The sequence below is a fragment of the Phyllostomus discolor genome, chromosome 9, assembly GCF_004126475.2.
Source record: "Phyllostomus discolor isolate MPI-MPIP mPhyDis1 chromosome 9, mPhyDis1.pri.v3, whole genome shotgun sequence".
NCBI lineage: Eukaryota > Metazoa > Chordata > Mammalia > Chiroptera > Phyllostomidae > Phyllostomus > Phyllostomus discolor.
The window spans coordinates 62,465,188-62,480,111 of NC_040911.2; positions in this window are offsets into that span (position 1 = coordinate 62,465,188).

The window sequence follows — 14,924 nt, forward strand, 5'->3', positions numbered from 1 at the left end:
AATCATAGAAAACATCTTCTGTGACCAAAAGGGACTGAAATTAGAAACTAACCTGAAGGAAAAAATTCAAATACACTCAGAGTCATAGAGATTGAATATCATGCTATTAAACAATGAATGGTTGAAGAATGAAATCAAGGAAGAAATAAAAAAAAATCTGGAAACAAATGAAAATTAACTCACAACAACAACCAAAACTTCTGGGACACAGCAAAAGCAGACTGGGAGGGAAGTTCATAGTGAACTTCCCAATGAGAGGGAAGTTCATAGCGATACCAGCCTATCTGAAAACAATACAAACATTTCAAATAAACAACATAACCCTACACCTACAAGAACTGGAGAAACACCAACAAAGGCAGCCCAAAGAAAGTAGAAGGAAGGAAATAACCCAGATCAGAGTAGAATTAAATGACATAGAGACTAAAAGCACAATTCTAAGGATCAATGAATCCAGGAGCTAGTTCTTTGAAAAGATAAACAAATTCAACAAACCTTTAATCAGACTCATCAAGAAAAAAGAGAATACCCACATAAACACAATCAGAAATGAAAGAGAAGAGATTACAACTGATACCACAAAAAAACAAAGGATTGTAAGAAATTACTATGAAGGCTAATTGCCAAGAAAATTTTGAAAACCAAGGTGAAATAGACCCATTTCTAGAAAAATATAATCTTCTAAAACTCAATGAAGAAGAAGAAGAAATCCTGAATAGATCAATAACAGCAGACAAAAATTGAAGCAGTAATAAAAAAATCTCCCAACACACAAAAGCACTGAACTGGGTGGTTTTACAGAACTCTACAAAGCATTTAAGGAAGAGTTAACCCCTATCTTTCACAGACTATTACAAAAAAATTCAAGAAGGTGGAAGACTCCCCAGCTCTTTGTATGAAGCCAGCATCATCCTAATCCCAAAAGAAGATAAAGATATAACAAAGAAAAAAAAATTCAGGCCAATATTGCTGATGAGCATAGATGCTAAAATACTCAACAAAATATTGGCACATGGCACCCAGAATTATGTTAAATAGATAATATACCATTATCATGTGGGATTCATCCCAGGAATGCCAGGATGTAACAATGTTCACAAACCAATAAATGTAATACACCACATAAACAAAGCAGATACAAAAATCACATGACCATATCACTAGATGTAGAAAAAGCATTTGATAAGGTAGAACATCCATTTAGTATTAAAATAATCAGCCAAGGGGGACTAGAGGTAGCATTCCTCAACCTAATAAAGGCCATATACAAGACACCTACAGCCAGCATCATACTCAATGAACAAACACTAAAAACATTCCCATGAAGATCAAGAACATGACAAGGTTGTATGCTTTCACCACATCTATTCAAAATAGTATTGGAAGTCCTTGCCACAGTGATCAGGCAAAAACAAAAAAAGGCATCCAAATTGGAAAGGAGGAAATAAATCTGTCATTGCTTCAGATGACATGATATTGTACATAGAAAATCCTATAGACTATATCAAAAAACTACTCAACCCAAAATATGAATTTGGCAAAACAGCAGGATACAAGGTCAATATTCAGAAATCAAAGGTATTTTTGTACACCAACCATGAAATAACAGGAACAGAAATCAGGGGGGGAAATCTCATTTGATATAACAACAAAAAAAGTAAAGTACACAGGAATAAACCTAGCCAAGGAGGTAAAAGACCTGTACTCAGAAAACTACACAACACTGAGGAGAGAAATTAAGGAAGACAAAAACAAATGGAGGCATGTGCCGTGTTCATGAATAGCAAGAATTAACATCATCAAAATGTCCATAATACCAAAAGCAATGTACAGATTCAATGCAATCCTTATTAAAGTACCAATGGCATATTTCACAGATACAGGAAAAACACTTCAAAGATTTATATGAAACCTAAACCAACCCTCAATAGCAGCAGCAATTTCAAGAAAGAACAAAGTAGGAAGGATCACAATACCTGATATCAAATTGTATTACAAGGCCACTGTAATCAAAACAGTCTGGTACTGTCAGAAGAACCAACATATGTACCAATGGAACTGAACAGAGAGCCCAAAAATAAACCCAGGTCTCTATGGTCAATTAATATTTGACAACAGCAGCAGCCAAATAAAATGGAGTAAAAATAGCCTCTTCAACATATGGTGTTGAGAGATCTGGATAGCTACATGTGAAAAAGTGAATCTTGCCCTGGCTGGCATAACTCAGTGGATTGAGCACGGGCTGTGAACCAAAGTGTCTCAGGTTCAATTCCCAGTCAGGGTACATGCCTGGGTTGCAGGCCATGACCACCAGCCACTGCACATTGATGTTTCTCTTTCTCTTTCCCCCTCCCTTCCCTCTCTAAAAAATAAGTAAAGTCTTCAAAAAAAGTGGATCTTGATCACTAACTTATACCATACACAAAAATAAATTTGAGGTGGATAAAAGACTTAAATATAAATTGTGACATCATAAAAGTCCTTCTGGAGAACAGAGGCAGAAAAATCCGAGATATTCCATGGAGAAATATTTTCACTGATATTGTCCCCTGGAGCAAGGGATATAAAGGAAAGAATAAACAAATGGGTTCTCATCAAAATAAGAAGTTTCTGCATGGGTAAAGAAAATAGCACTGAAATGACAAGATAACCAACTATATGGGAAAACATATTTGCTAATGATACTTCAGACAAGGGTTTGATCTCCAAAATATATAAGGAACTCAAACAAGTCCACTCCAGGATGGCAAACCACCAATTAAAAAGTGGGCAAAAGACTTGAACAGACAATTCTCCAAGGAGGACCCACAGAGAGCCCAGAAACATATGAAAAGATACTCAGCATTGTTAGCCATAGAGATGCAAATTAAAAACACAATGAGATACCACTTCACACATGTCAGAATGACCATAATAAGCAGATCAACAAAAAAATGTTTGGAGAGGCTGTGGAGAAAAGGTAACCCTAGTGCATTTTTGGTGTGATCGTAGACTGCTGCAGCCACTATGGAAAACAGTATGGAATTTCCTCAGAAAACTAAAAATGGAACTGCCTTTGACCCAGCAATTCCACTACTTGGATTATATCCTAACAACCCTGAAATGCCTATTCATAAGAATCTATGCAACCCAACATTTATAGCAGCACAATTTAAAATAGCCAAGCACTAGAAGCAACCTAAATGCCAACCAGTAAATGAATAGCTCAAAGGGACAATGGGGGGAAGTGTTTTCAGGAACTACTATAAAGAACACATAGACAAAACCAAGAGGATGGGTGGAAGCAAGGGAGGGAGGTGGGTTTGGCTGGGGTGGGGGGAAATACAGACAACTGTAGGTGAAAAACAATAAGATAATTTAAAAAATGGTACATTTACATGATGGAATACAATGCAGCAGAAAGAAAAAAGAAGCTCCTAGCCTTGTGACAGCATGAATGGAAATGGAGACCATTGTGCTAAGTGAAATAAACAGGTGGTAAAGACAAATACCATATGATGTCACCTTAAGTGGAACCTAATCAAAAAAACAAACAAGCAAGCAAAATATAACCAGAGACATTGAAATTAAGAACAAATGGACAGTAACCAAAGGGGAGATGGGAGGGGATAATGAGGATAAAAAGGTGAAGGGTTTTCAGAAACAACTATAAAGGAGACATGGACAAAACCAAGGGTGAGTGGATTCACGGGAGGGAGGTTGGGGTGGCTGGAGTGGGGAGTAGTAGTGGAGGGAAATGTCAGAAAAGCGTACTTGAACAACAATAAAATGTTTTAAAAAATCATCATCAGGGCCCCCACCAGCCCTTCTTGGCCCTCTACTCCAGATGCCACTTCAACAAAGCCAGTTTTATTTTTTGTTTTTTTTTAAGGTTTTATTTATTTATTTTTAGGAAGAAGAGAGGTAAACATCAATAGGAGAAGGAGAAAGAGAGTTAGGTAAACATCAATGTGTAGTTGCTGCCATGTGCATTTAACTGGGGACCAAGCCTGCTACCTAGGCATGTGTCCTGACTAGGAATCAAACTGGTGACCCTTTGGTTTTCAGACCTGCACTCAATCCACTGAGCTACACCAGCCAGGACAAAGCCATGATTTTAAAAAGGTGTTTTATTTGGAGCAGTTCCCTAAGCCTTTCACTTTCTGCTTGAGAGCAACTCTTTTTCATTCCCACTTCCAGACCCACAAATCTGCTCTCTATTTTCTGGGCAAATTGCCTGCTGAGGATATGTCTGCAAATATGATGTTCTCTCTGACATTAAACTGAGAGATTGCAGGGACATCAATGGGTTACTTTGCCAGTTCTCTGTGACTTATAGCCAATAAAGTCATATTTGCAATTTCTCTCTTCATCAGCTAGTGATTTAGCTGGGCCACAAGCAGCTTGCGGCATGATGATGCAGTGGTTATGAGCTTATCCTCTAAAGACAGAAGTCATGAGTTCAGATGTGTCATGTGTTGGCTTTGTATAATATGGGCAAGTCACTTAACCTCCAGCTGCTTGACTTTACTCATCTAAAAAAAAAATAAGGTTAAGAATAGTCCTGACCCCAGAATGTTGTTTATGGACAAAAATGACTTACACACAAAATGCTTCCAGCAGTGCCTGACACATATAAACTCTCAAAAATATTATCATCTAATTTTTCTATAGGCCAATGTGATCAAGGAACATAAAGTGGATAGAAAAACAGGCACTTACTATGACATTTGGGGGAGTTAATGTATAGGCCTGGCAAAGAATATGCCCTCACTCAGGAGAGACTCTGGTATCATTAGTAAAGCCTTCCCATCATCATGTTACATTGTGTCAGAGCCCAGCTGAAGAAATGATTTTCAGTTTTAATTTTCCATTTGGAACCTGCAATGTCATCTTTATACTACTTCCACTTTACTTGTTAAACAGTGATCAATGATGCAAGAGTCAAATTAAGATTATACCTAGGAGACCAGAAAATTGGGGGCACCAAAAACAGACAAACAAACAACACTATCAAAGGAGGAGTAAATGGTGGGAGTGGTGGATGAAACTTAGTATCAATTACCATATCAGGAAATTTGCAACTAGAAAATATAGAGAAGCTAGAATTTCTGTAAATGTGCATAGTTAACATTGTTGATTACATTTTCCTATGCTTTAGGGTCACTGTTAGCTTTAGGAACTCTGAAAGTCAGGAAGCTGATGCTCTTGGTAGCCCACATCATTATCTTTTTGTCTTTACCTTCCAAAGTACCTCTCCTGACTTCCAGACCTCTGTAAGGGCCTGCATTACTTTGCCTAAGAGCTTTCCAGCTATTGGGTAAATAGATATCCCAGGTCCTTTGCCCCTCAAGTAGAGTAATGCTGAGGCATAAGTTCTACAATGACTCCCAGAGTTTCCCAAAGAGGCTGAGCTCCAACTGCTCCCAGAGATAACTCTCTTTGTGATGTACATTTTATGGGCAGCCTTTTATTTCTTGAGTCAGTTCTTCAGTTCCCCATTGGTAGTTACTTCACAGCCCAGATGAGGCACTTGCATTCAAATCTTTGTTGCAGAGTTTGCTTCTGGGGATCTCAAAATAAGACAGATTGTAAGCCAACCTTGATTTTTGCAGTTTTTGCTTCATCTGCAGCCTTTAGGGTTGAGTGCCTGGTTCAGGGTCCCACTGGCCTGGAAAGCCAATCTCCATACAAATTAATTTACTCACAGCTGATACCATGGGCATTCTTCACTCAGGGAAACTTATTTCACATTCTCCAGATTGTGACAGGCACATCCAATATTTACTTGCATCTCTATTTCAGATGCAATGGAAAAAAATTTGTACTCAGGAGACCATGATGAACTGGTGGCAAGCCTACAAGAGGTATAGTAGAAATGACATAAAAGTGTGTACTTACAGCATGCACAGCCATTAGTCTAGTGCATGCCTGTTACAGGTTTATCATCTATGAATTAGTCAACTGGCAGCCACAGTTGCAGATGCATGGGTGGTACCAGAATTTAGCTAAAGCTTTAGAGAGAAACGTAAGCACATCTGTCAAAATTTTCTCTTTTTTTTAATCCTCACCCGAGAATATGTTTATTAATTTTAGAGAGGGGTGGACCCAAAATGGCAGAGGAGTAGGTAGAAGCTACATCAACCTCCCCCCAGGATCAATCTGGAACTACAACTAAATTGTAGAGAAATCATCCAAAATGAACAGCTGAACAAATAGCAGGAGAGAAGCCTTATAACCATGCATAGACAAAAGAAACAACTTCACCACAATGAGACAGGTAGGGAGAAAGAGGAGGCATGAGAGGGTTGGCTGGGATCACACAGATGTCAGCTGAAGTGCCAGAGGGTTATTTCAGTGGCTGAATAATGGTTCTCCCTGAGAATCATGGGATCTAAACCCCAAGCTAGGCTCCTCAGCCTACAACGCCTGAGTCAGAAGGGAACCCAGATAGCATGCATCTTTAAAAAGCAGTGTGATTTCTGTCTACAGGGAGAGATGGCTGGGGTCTCAGAGAGCCTCTTAAAGTGCCAAAGAATAAACTTTCATTTGCAGCCACTTACGCTGGGCTCCAGCAGAGAGAGGGCAGAGTGGACTGAAAATGCTTAAGGAGGGTCTGGGGCTCGTGGATCTGGAAAGGAACAGCTACCAGAATCCCTGTGCTGAGTCATTTTCCATACTGCAGAAGCCATCTTTTTTAGACAGAGCACTCTGTTTTGAATGGCATCAACTTGATGGGAAGCAATAGCCCTGAGCACAGGAATTATTCGGCCCCACCCTTTGGAACTTAAGCTGGGCTACTGATAAGGTCTCTGGGAACTCTGTGAGACCTCAGCTGACCCTTCCAAGGACCTGGTAGTGATAAAAGCCACCTTTGATGTGCAGCCTGTTTTTTTCTGCATACAAAGAGGCAGAGCAAAGAGATCCACACACTAAGGATTGCTGATAGCTCCAAAAGTTTGACCAGGGCTGGTCACAACAAGTGTCTGACAAAGGTGTACACCAGAATCTTTCCAGATCTACCTAATACACAGAAAAAATACAAAGAAGCATCCCAAATGGGAAGACAAAGAACCGGACCCCAAATGAAATAACAAGAAAATTCTAGAAGAGCTAGATTAAAAGGAGGCAAACAATTTACCTAATAAGGAGTATAGAGTAACGATTGTAAGGATATTCAACAACATGAATAACTATTAAAAAGGACTGGTCAGAAATAGAGAATGCAAAATCTGAAATAAATAACACACTGGAAAGAATAAGCAATAGGTTACATGGAAAAGAGGACTGAATAAGTGATTTGGAAGACAAGGTAGAAAAAACAACCAGAGAGAACATCTAAAAGAAAAGAGATTTTTTTAAAAAAATGAGAACTTAAGAAGCATTTTGCACAAAATGAAGCCTAAAAACATCTGAATCATGGGACTGCAAGAGGTAGACGAGAACGAGAAAAGAACAGAGAACTTATGTAAAGAAATAATGACCAAAAACTTGCCTAATCTGGAGGAGGAAAAATCACACAAGTCCAAAAAGCTCAGAGTCATAAATAGTTTGGATCCAAAGAGGCCTACGCAAAGACACATAATTAAAAAGACAAGGCTTAAAGACAAGGAAAGAATACTAGAAGCCACAAGAGAAAAGCCAGTAGAGAAACTACAAGACAATAAATTATACTGTCATTTTATTTCTCAACAAAAACATTTCAGGACAGAAGGGAGTGGTGTGAAATATTCAAGATAATGAAAAGCAAAGAAGTATGATCAATTCTACTTAACTAAGCAATGCTATTTTTAAAATTGAAAAATAAATAGCAAAGTGGGAGTAAAGGGAGAACACCTCAACATATATGAGAAACCTATAGCCAACATCATAACCAATGCACAAACACTTAAACCTACCCACTAAGATCAAGAACAAGACAAGGATGACTGCTTTCACCACTTCTATTCAACATAGTATGGGAAATTCTAGATGCAGAAATCAGACAAAAAGAAGAAATAAAAGGCACCCAAATTGGAAAGGAGGAAGTAAAATTGTCATTACTTGAAAATGATAAAGGCTGTACATAGAAAATCTTATACACACCACCAAATACTACTGAGCCTCATAAGTGAATTAGGAAAAAACAGTTGGATACAAAGTAAATATTCAGAAACCAAAGGTATTTTTGTCCACCAACTATGAAATAACAGAAAAAGAAATCAGGAAAAAATCCCATTTGTTATAGCAACAGGAAAAGTAAAGCACCTAGGAATAAACTTACCCAAGGAAGTAAAAGACCTGTACTCAGAAAACTACACAACACTGAAGAAAGAAATTAAGAAAGACACAAACAAATGGAAGCATGTACCATGCTCATAAATGGGAAGAATTAAAATCATCAAAATGTCCATACTACCCAAAGAAATTTATACATTCAATGCAATCCCTATTAAAGTACCAATGACGTATTTCACAGATATAGGACAAACACTTCAAAAATGTATATGGAACAATAAACAACCCAGAATAGCTGCAGTAATTTTGAGTTAGAAATACAAAGTAGGAGGGATCACAATACCTGATACCAAACTGAATTATTACAAAGCCACTGTAATAAAAAAGAGCCCAGTACTAGCATAAGAACAAACATATAGACCAATGGAACAGAATAGAGAGCCCAGAAATAAGCCCAAGTCTCTGTGGTCAATTAATATTTGACAAAGGGGACAGAAGCATAAAATGGAGTAAAAATAGCATTTTCAGCAAATGGTGTTGGGAGATCTGGACAGCTACCTACAAAAATAAATAAACAAATGAATAAATAAATAAATAAAACTGGATCACCAACTTATACCATACACAAAATGAATTCAAGGTGGATAAAGGACTGTAATATAATTCATGACACCATAAAATTTCTAGAAGAGAACATAGGCAGGAATATCTCAGGTATTCCATGAAGCAGTATTTTCACTGCTATGTTCCCTAAAACAAGGAACATAAATGAAAGAATAAACAAAGGAGACGTCATCAAATTAAAAAGTTCCTGTATGGCTAAAGAAAATATCATTAAAACGAAAAGAGAACCAACTGTATAGGAAAACAGATTTGTTAATGATACCTCAGACAAGGGTTTGATCTCCAAAATATATAAAGAACTCACACAACTCCACTCCAGGAAGACAAAAAAATGAATTACAAAATTGGCAAAAGACTTGAACAGACAATTCTCCAAGGAGGACATACAGAGAGCCCAGAGACATGTGAAAATATGCTGAGCTAACCACCAGAGAAATGCAAATTAAAACCACAATGAGTTACCACTTCACACCAGTAAGAATGGCCACCATAAACAAATCAACAAACAATAAGTCCTGGTGGGGTTGTGGAAAAAAGGAAACCCTAGTGCACTGTTGGTGGTAATGCAGAGTGGTGCAGCCACTGTGGAAAATGGAATGAAATTTCCTCAGAAAACTAAAAATGGAGCTGCCTTTTGACCCATCAATTCCACTGCTAGGATTATATCCTATGAACCATGTAACCTCAGTCCAAAAAAAACTTATGCACCCCAATGCTCATAGCAGCACAATTTACAATAGCCAAGTGCTGGGAGCAACCTAACTGCCCATCAGTAAATGAATGGATCAAAAAACTATGGTACATTTACAGGATAAAATACTATGCAGCAGAAAGAAAGAACTCCTACCCTTTGGGACAGCATGGATGGAACTGGAGAGCATTATGCTAAGTGAAACAAGCCAGGTGGTGAAAGATAAATACCATATGATGTCACCTTTATGTGGAACTTAATCAAGAAAGCAAAGAAGCAAGCAATATAAAAGCAGAGACATTGAAATAGAGAACAGACTGACAGTAACCAGAAGGGAGGTGGGAGGGGATAGTGGAGAGGAAGCGGGGAAGGGTTTTGGGGAACCACTATAAAGGACACATGGAGAGAACCAAGGGGTGGTGGAAGTAGGGGAGCAATTGGGGATGGCCTGGGTGGCAGGAGTGGTGGAGGGTATATTTACATGACTGTATGTGAACAATAAAATAATTAAAGAAAAGAATGTAATCAAATTTACTCAAGGTTAAATAATCTCTAGTTTGACATTTCTATTGAATTATTGCATTGAAATTATATTTCCAATTTCTTGCAAAGTTTAATTATTTTGAAGTACATGTTTATTTTTTACATCAGGGAAATCAAATTTAGAATATAAGATAATCTTTGTCAACTTTGATAAAAATGTTCACCATATAATAGCTAAAAAGAAATATTACCATTTATTTTTTCAATATTTTGTGTGTTGAATGTGTTTGAAGGCTCAAAGGAAGAATAAAGTCAAGCCTATTTAAAATATATTATTTAGAAGTGATTAATGTTGAAAAGGGGCAGAATAGTAATAAATATATATAAAATTTTGTTCAAAATAGAATTAAACATGATTTTTTGTGAAAGTTGAGAATATATTCAATTGATATGCATTTAACCCAAATTAACAAGAAAAGTCATATCACAATAAAGGTATTTTAAAAGTAAAAAAGAAAAAGAAAAAGAAATTATAGGCCCATGTCAGTGAGAAACATAGATGCTGAAATCCTCAACAAAATGTTAGCAAACCGAGCAAGGATGTCCAACATTTTGGCATTTCTGGGCCACACTGTAAGAAGAGTTGTCTTGGGACACACATTAAATACACTAACACTAAGGAAAACTGATGAGCAACAAAAAAAGTTTTAAGTAAATGTACAATATTGTGTTGGGCCATATTCATAGCCATTGTGGGCTGTGTATAGTCCATGGGCCACAAGCTAGACACTTCTGAAATATAGCAATGCATCCAAAATATGCACTTTGATTATCAAGTGGGATTCATTCCAAGAATGCAAATTTGGTACACCATTCTCAAAACAATGAATGTGATTCACCACATAAACAAAATGAAGGATAAAAACCATATGATCATAGATGTAGAAAAAGCATTTGATAAAGTTCAGCATCATTTATGATAAAAATTCTCAGCAAAGAGGGAATATATGGAACTACATAAACATGAGAAAGGCCATACATAACAAATTCACTCCCAACATCATACTCAATGGGCAAAAACTACAGGAGTTTCCCTTAAGATTGTAAAAAAGACAGGGATGTCTGTTTCACTTCTCTTATTCAACATAGTATTGGAAGCACTAGCCATAACAATCAGAGAAGAAGAAGAAATAAAAAACATCCATATTGGAAAAGAAGAAGTAAAACTGTCTTTATTTGCAGATGTCATGATACTGTATATGGAGAACCCCAAAATTCCACCAAGAAATTACTAGAACTGATAAATGAATTCAGCAAAGTAGCAGCACACAAAATTAACATCCAGAAATTAGTTGCATTTTTATGTCAATAACAAAATAACAGAAAGGGAAATTAAGAAAACAATTCCATTCACAATTGCTACAAAAAATAAAATACCTAAGAATATACATAATCAAGGATGTAAAAGACCTCTACTTGGAAAATTGTAAGATACTGAAGAAAGAAATTGAAAAAGATAGAAATAAGTGGAAGCACACAGCATGTTCATGGATAGGAAGAACTGACATAATTTAAAAATGTCCATACTACCCAAAGAAATTTATAGATTCAATGTAATTTCTATTAAGATATGAATGGTGTATTTAACAGAACAAGAACAAATATTTCAAAAATTTCTATGGAATCCTAAAAGTCATGAATAAAAACAGTGATTCTGTGAAAGAGCAAGTTGGAGGAATTACAATATGTAATATCAAACATACTATAGTAATCAAAACAGCATGGTACTGGCATAAAAACAGACACATAAATCAATGAAACAGAATAGAGAACCTGGAAATAAAACCACACTTTTATAGTCAATTCATATTTGACAGAAAAAGCAAACACATACAATGGGCTGAAGATACTTTATTCAATAAATAGTGTAGGGAAAATTAGACAGGTATGTGCAGAAAGATGAAACTAGACTACCTTCTTACCCCACACACAATAATACATTCTAAATGGATCAAAGACTTAAATGTTAGATCTAGAACAATATAAATTGTAGCATAAAATATAGGCAGCGGAATCTCAGACATTGCTCATAGCAATATTTTATTGGATATATCTCCCAAGGCAAGGGAAACAAAATAAAACAAAAACAACTGGGACTATATCAAGCCAAAAAGGTTTCATTTTGCACAGTAAAGCAAATCATCAACAAAATAAAAATACAACCCACTGAACGAGAGAACATATTTGTTGATACTTGATAAGGGGTTAGAATTCAAAATTTATAAAGGACTTACAATACTCAACACCAAAAAAACAAACAAGCTATTTTTTTAATGGGTGAAGGACCTTGATAGACACTTATTCAAAGAGGACATACAGATGGCAAATGGGCATATGAACAAATGATCATTGTCAGTGATCATCAGAGAAATGCACATTAAAACCACAGTGAGATATCATCTCACACTTGTCAGAAGAGCTATCATCAATAAATCAACAAACAAGTGTTGGCGAGGATGTGGAGAAAGGTGATTTTTTTTTTCATTGTTAGTGGGAATGCAGTTTGGTGCAGCCACTGTGGAAAGCAGCATGGAGATACCTAAAAAATAAAAATGTATCAGCCTTTTGACCCAGTACTCCCACTTCTAGGAATATATCTGAAGGAACCCAAAATACTAATTGGAAAGAACATTAGCACCCCTATGTTCATTGCTGTGTTATTTACAATTGCCAAGACATGGAAGCAGTCCAAGTGTCCATCAGTAGATGACTGGATAAAACAACTATGGGATATTTACACAGTGGAATACTACTCAGGTACAAAAAAGACAAAAATTTTACTCTTCACCACACTATGGGTGGACCTGGAGAACATTATGCTAAGTCAAATAAGCCAGTGAAAGACAGATACCATATGATTTCACTCATACATGGAATCTAATGAAAAAATTGAACAAGGAAACTGTTGACAGACTCATAGCAGGATGACAGCTGTGGTGAGGAAGTTATGTACTGAAGAGATGGAGCCAAAAATAGAAAGGTCTCACGGACATGGACAACAGTGTGGTGATTGCCGGAGAGAGGGTGACATGAGTACTAAATACTAATGGAAAAAATACAATAAAGATTACATTTAAAAATTTACAGAGAAAGGGAAGGAGGAAGGCAGAGAGAGAGAGTGGGAGAAGGGGAGAGAAACACTGATGAGAGAAATATCAGTAGGTTGTCTCCCATATGCCCCTAACTCCTTCCCCAGCAGGAGATCAAATCTGCAAACTTTTGATGTGGGGGACCATGCTCCAATCAACTGTGCCACCTCACCAGGACTATCAAAATTTCTCTACCAATTTTTAGCATAGTAAAGTTTCTTCAGAAAGCCATGAATTCTTGTCAATCAGAATAGCACACCACAGACCTGAAGACGGTGGCCAGATAGGTGGGAGTGGAGTCTACTTCACCCTGCACACTGGTGAAACACCTAGCTGATCTTCTCAGGAACAAAGTGAATAGCCAACAGTATCCCAGAATATGTGAAGATTGGAGACCAAAAATTGTAGAAGACATTGAAAAAGCAGATGGTAAGGAGAGTGATTCAGGACAATAAGGTCACTGGGACCAGTGCAGCTACAAGGGTACCTGAAGCCCCAGACCCAGTGGCCTCTTGATCTGCCACAGGGTTCTTGGGAGAGAGCCAGGTCAACAGCTACCTCCCCTGCCAAACAAGTTTTGAGCAGCACCAGGAGGGAACTGGATGCTTGAAGTCACAGGTGGAGAATAAGAGTGAGGTGCCAAACACACAGGGGCAGTGTGCACCCACTGAGACTGTGGACACTGGCTGGGAAGAGTTAGGCAGTGACAGACCTTAACATGATCAGTTCCCAGTCTGGCTGGAGAGTTGGGATGTGTGAGAGGCCAGGCACTTATTTGGAGCAGCAGGCTTAAACAGGAGGAATTTTTCAAAAACAAAAAGAAAAAAAAAGAAACACTTAGTGGTTGTTTAGGATATTCTCCAGCTGCAGCTATCCCCACCTACTGAAATTCTACCCCCATGCCAACCCCCACCCATTGTGGCTGTGCTCCTGCTGCAGCAGCAGAAGCCCAGCACTCACACCTGAAGTGTCGGGGAAGGTGTGCACCTGAATCAGCCACCCAGAGGCTGCCCATCCTGCACCAACAGTAGAAGCAGAAAGCTCACACCCTGCTACTCAGAGGCACCTCCCACCCAACCCAAGCACCCTGGGCATGGCAGCAGAGGAGACGCGTGGCCTCACCCACAGTGGCAGTCATGCACAGTGGCAGCCACAGAGGCACTCCAACCCTGCAGAGCTGACTGGCTGTCTAGAGAAAAGGGTGGAGAAGCTCCCTCAGAGGAAAGCTGCAGGGCAAAGGGTGTCAGCAATCCCCAGAAATACTTAACTCAGTGTAGAGGCTGAACTACCCTGAAAAGACTGTGAGAGTCCCTAGCATCTAAGACAGCAAAGAGCAAGAAAATGGTGTATGAGTTGCTTCTAATAGGTGCACCTCAAGGACAGCAAAACTGGTGGACTGAAGAAATAGGCTGGGCAGAGGAGGATACCAGGGATCTGGCAGCAAGCTGAGGAACTGGGCAGGAGGATGGGCAACTGCAAAGACTACAAACAAATGCAACTTTATCAAATTAAAAAGCCTCTGTATGGCTAAAGAAAACAGTATTAACATGAAAAATGAACCCACTGTATGGGAAAACATATTTGCCAATGATACATCAGACAAAGGTTTGATCTCCAAAAAATATAAAAAACTCACATGACAGTGTCCCAGGTTCGATTCCCAGCCAGGGTACATTCCTGGGTTGCAGGCCATAACCCCCAGCAGCCGCACATTGATGTCTCTCTCTCTCTCTCTCTCTCTCTCTCTCTCTCCCCGCCCCATCCCTCCCTAAAACGGATGA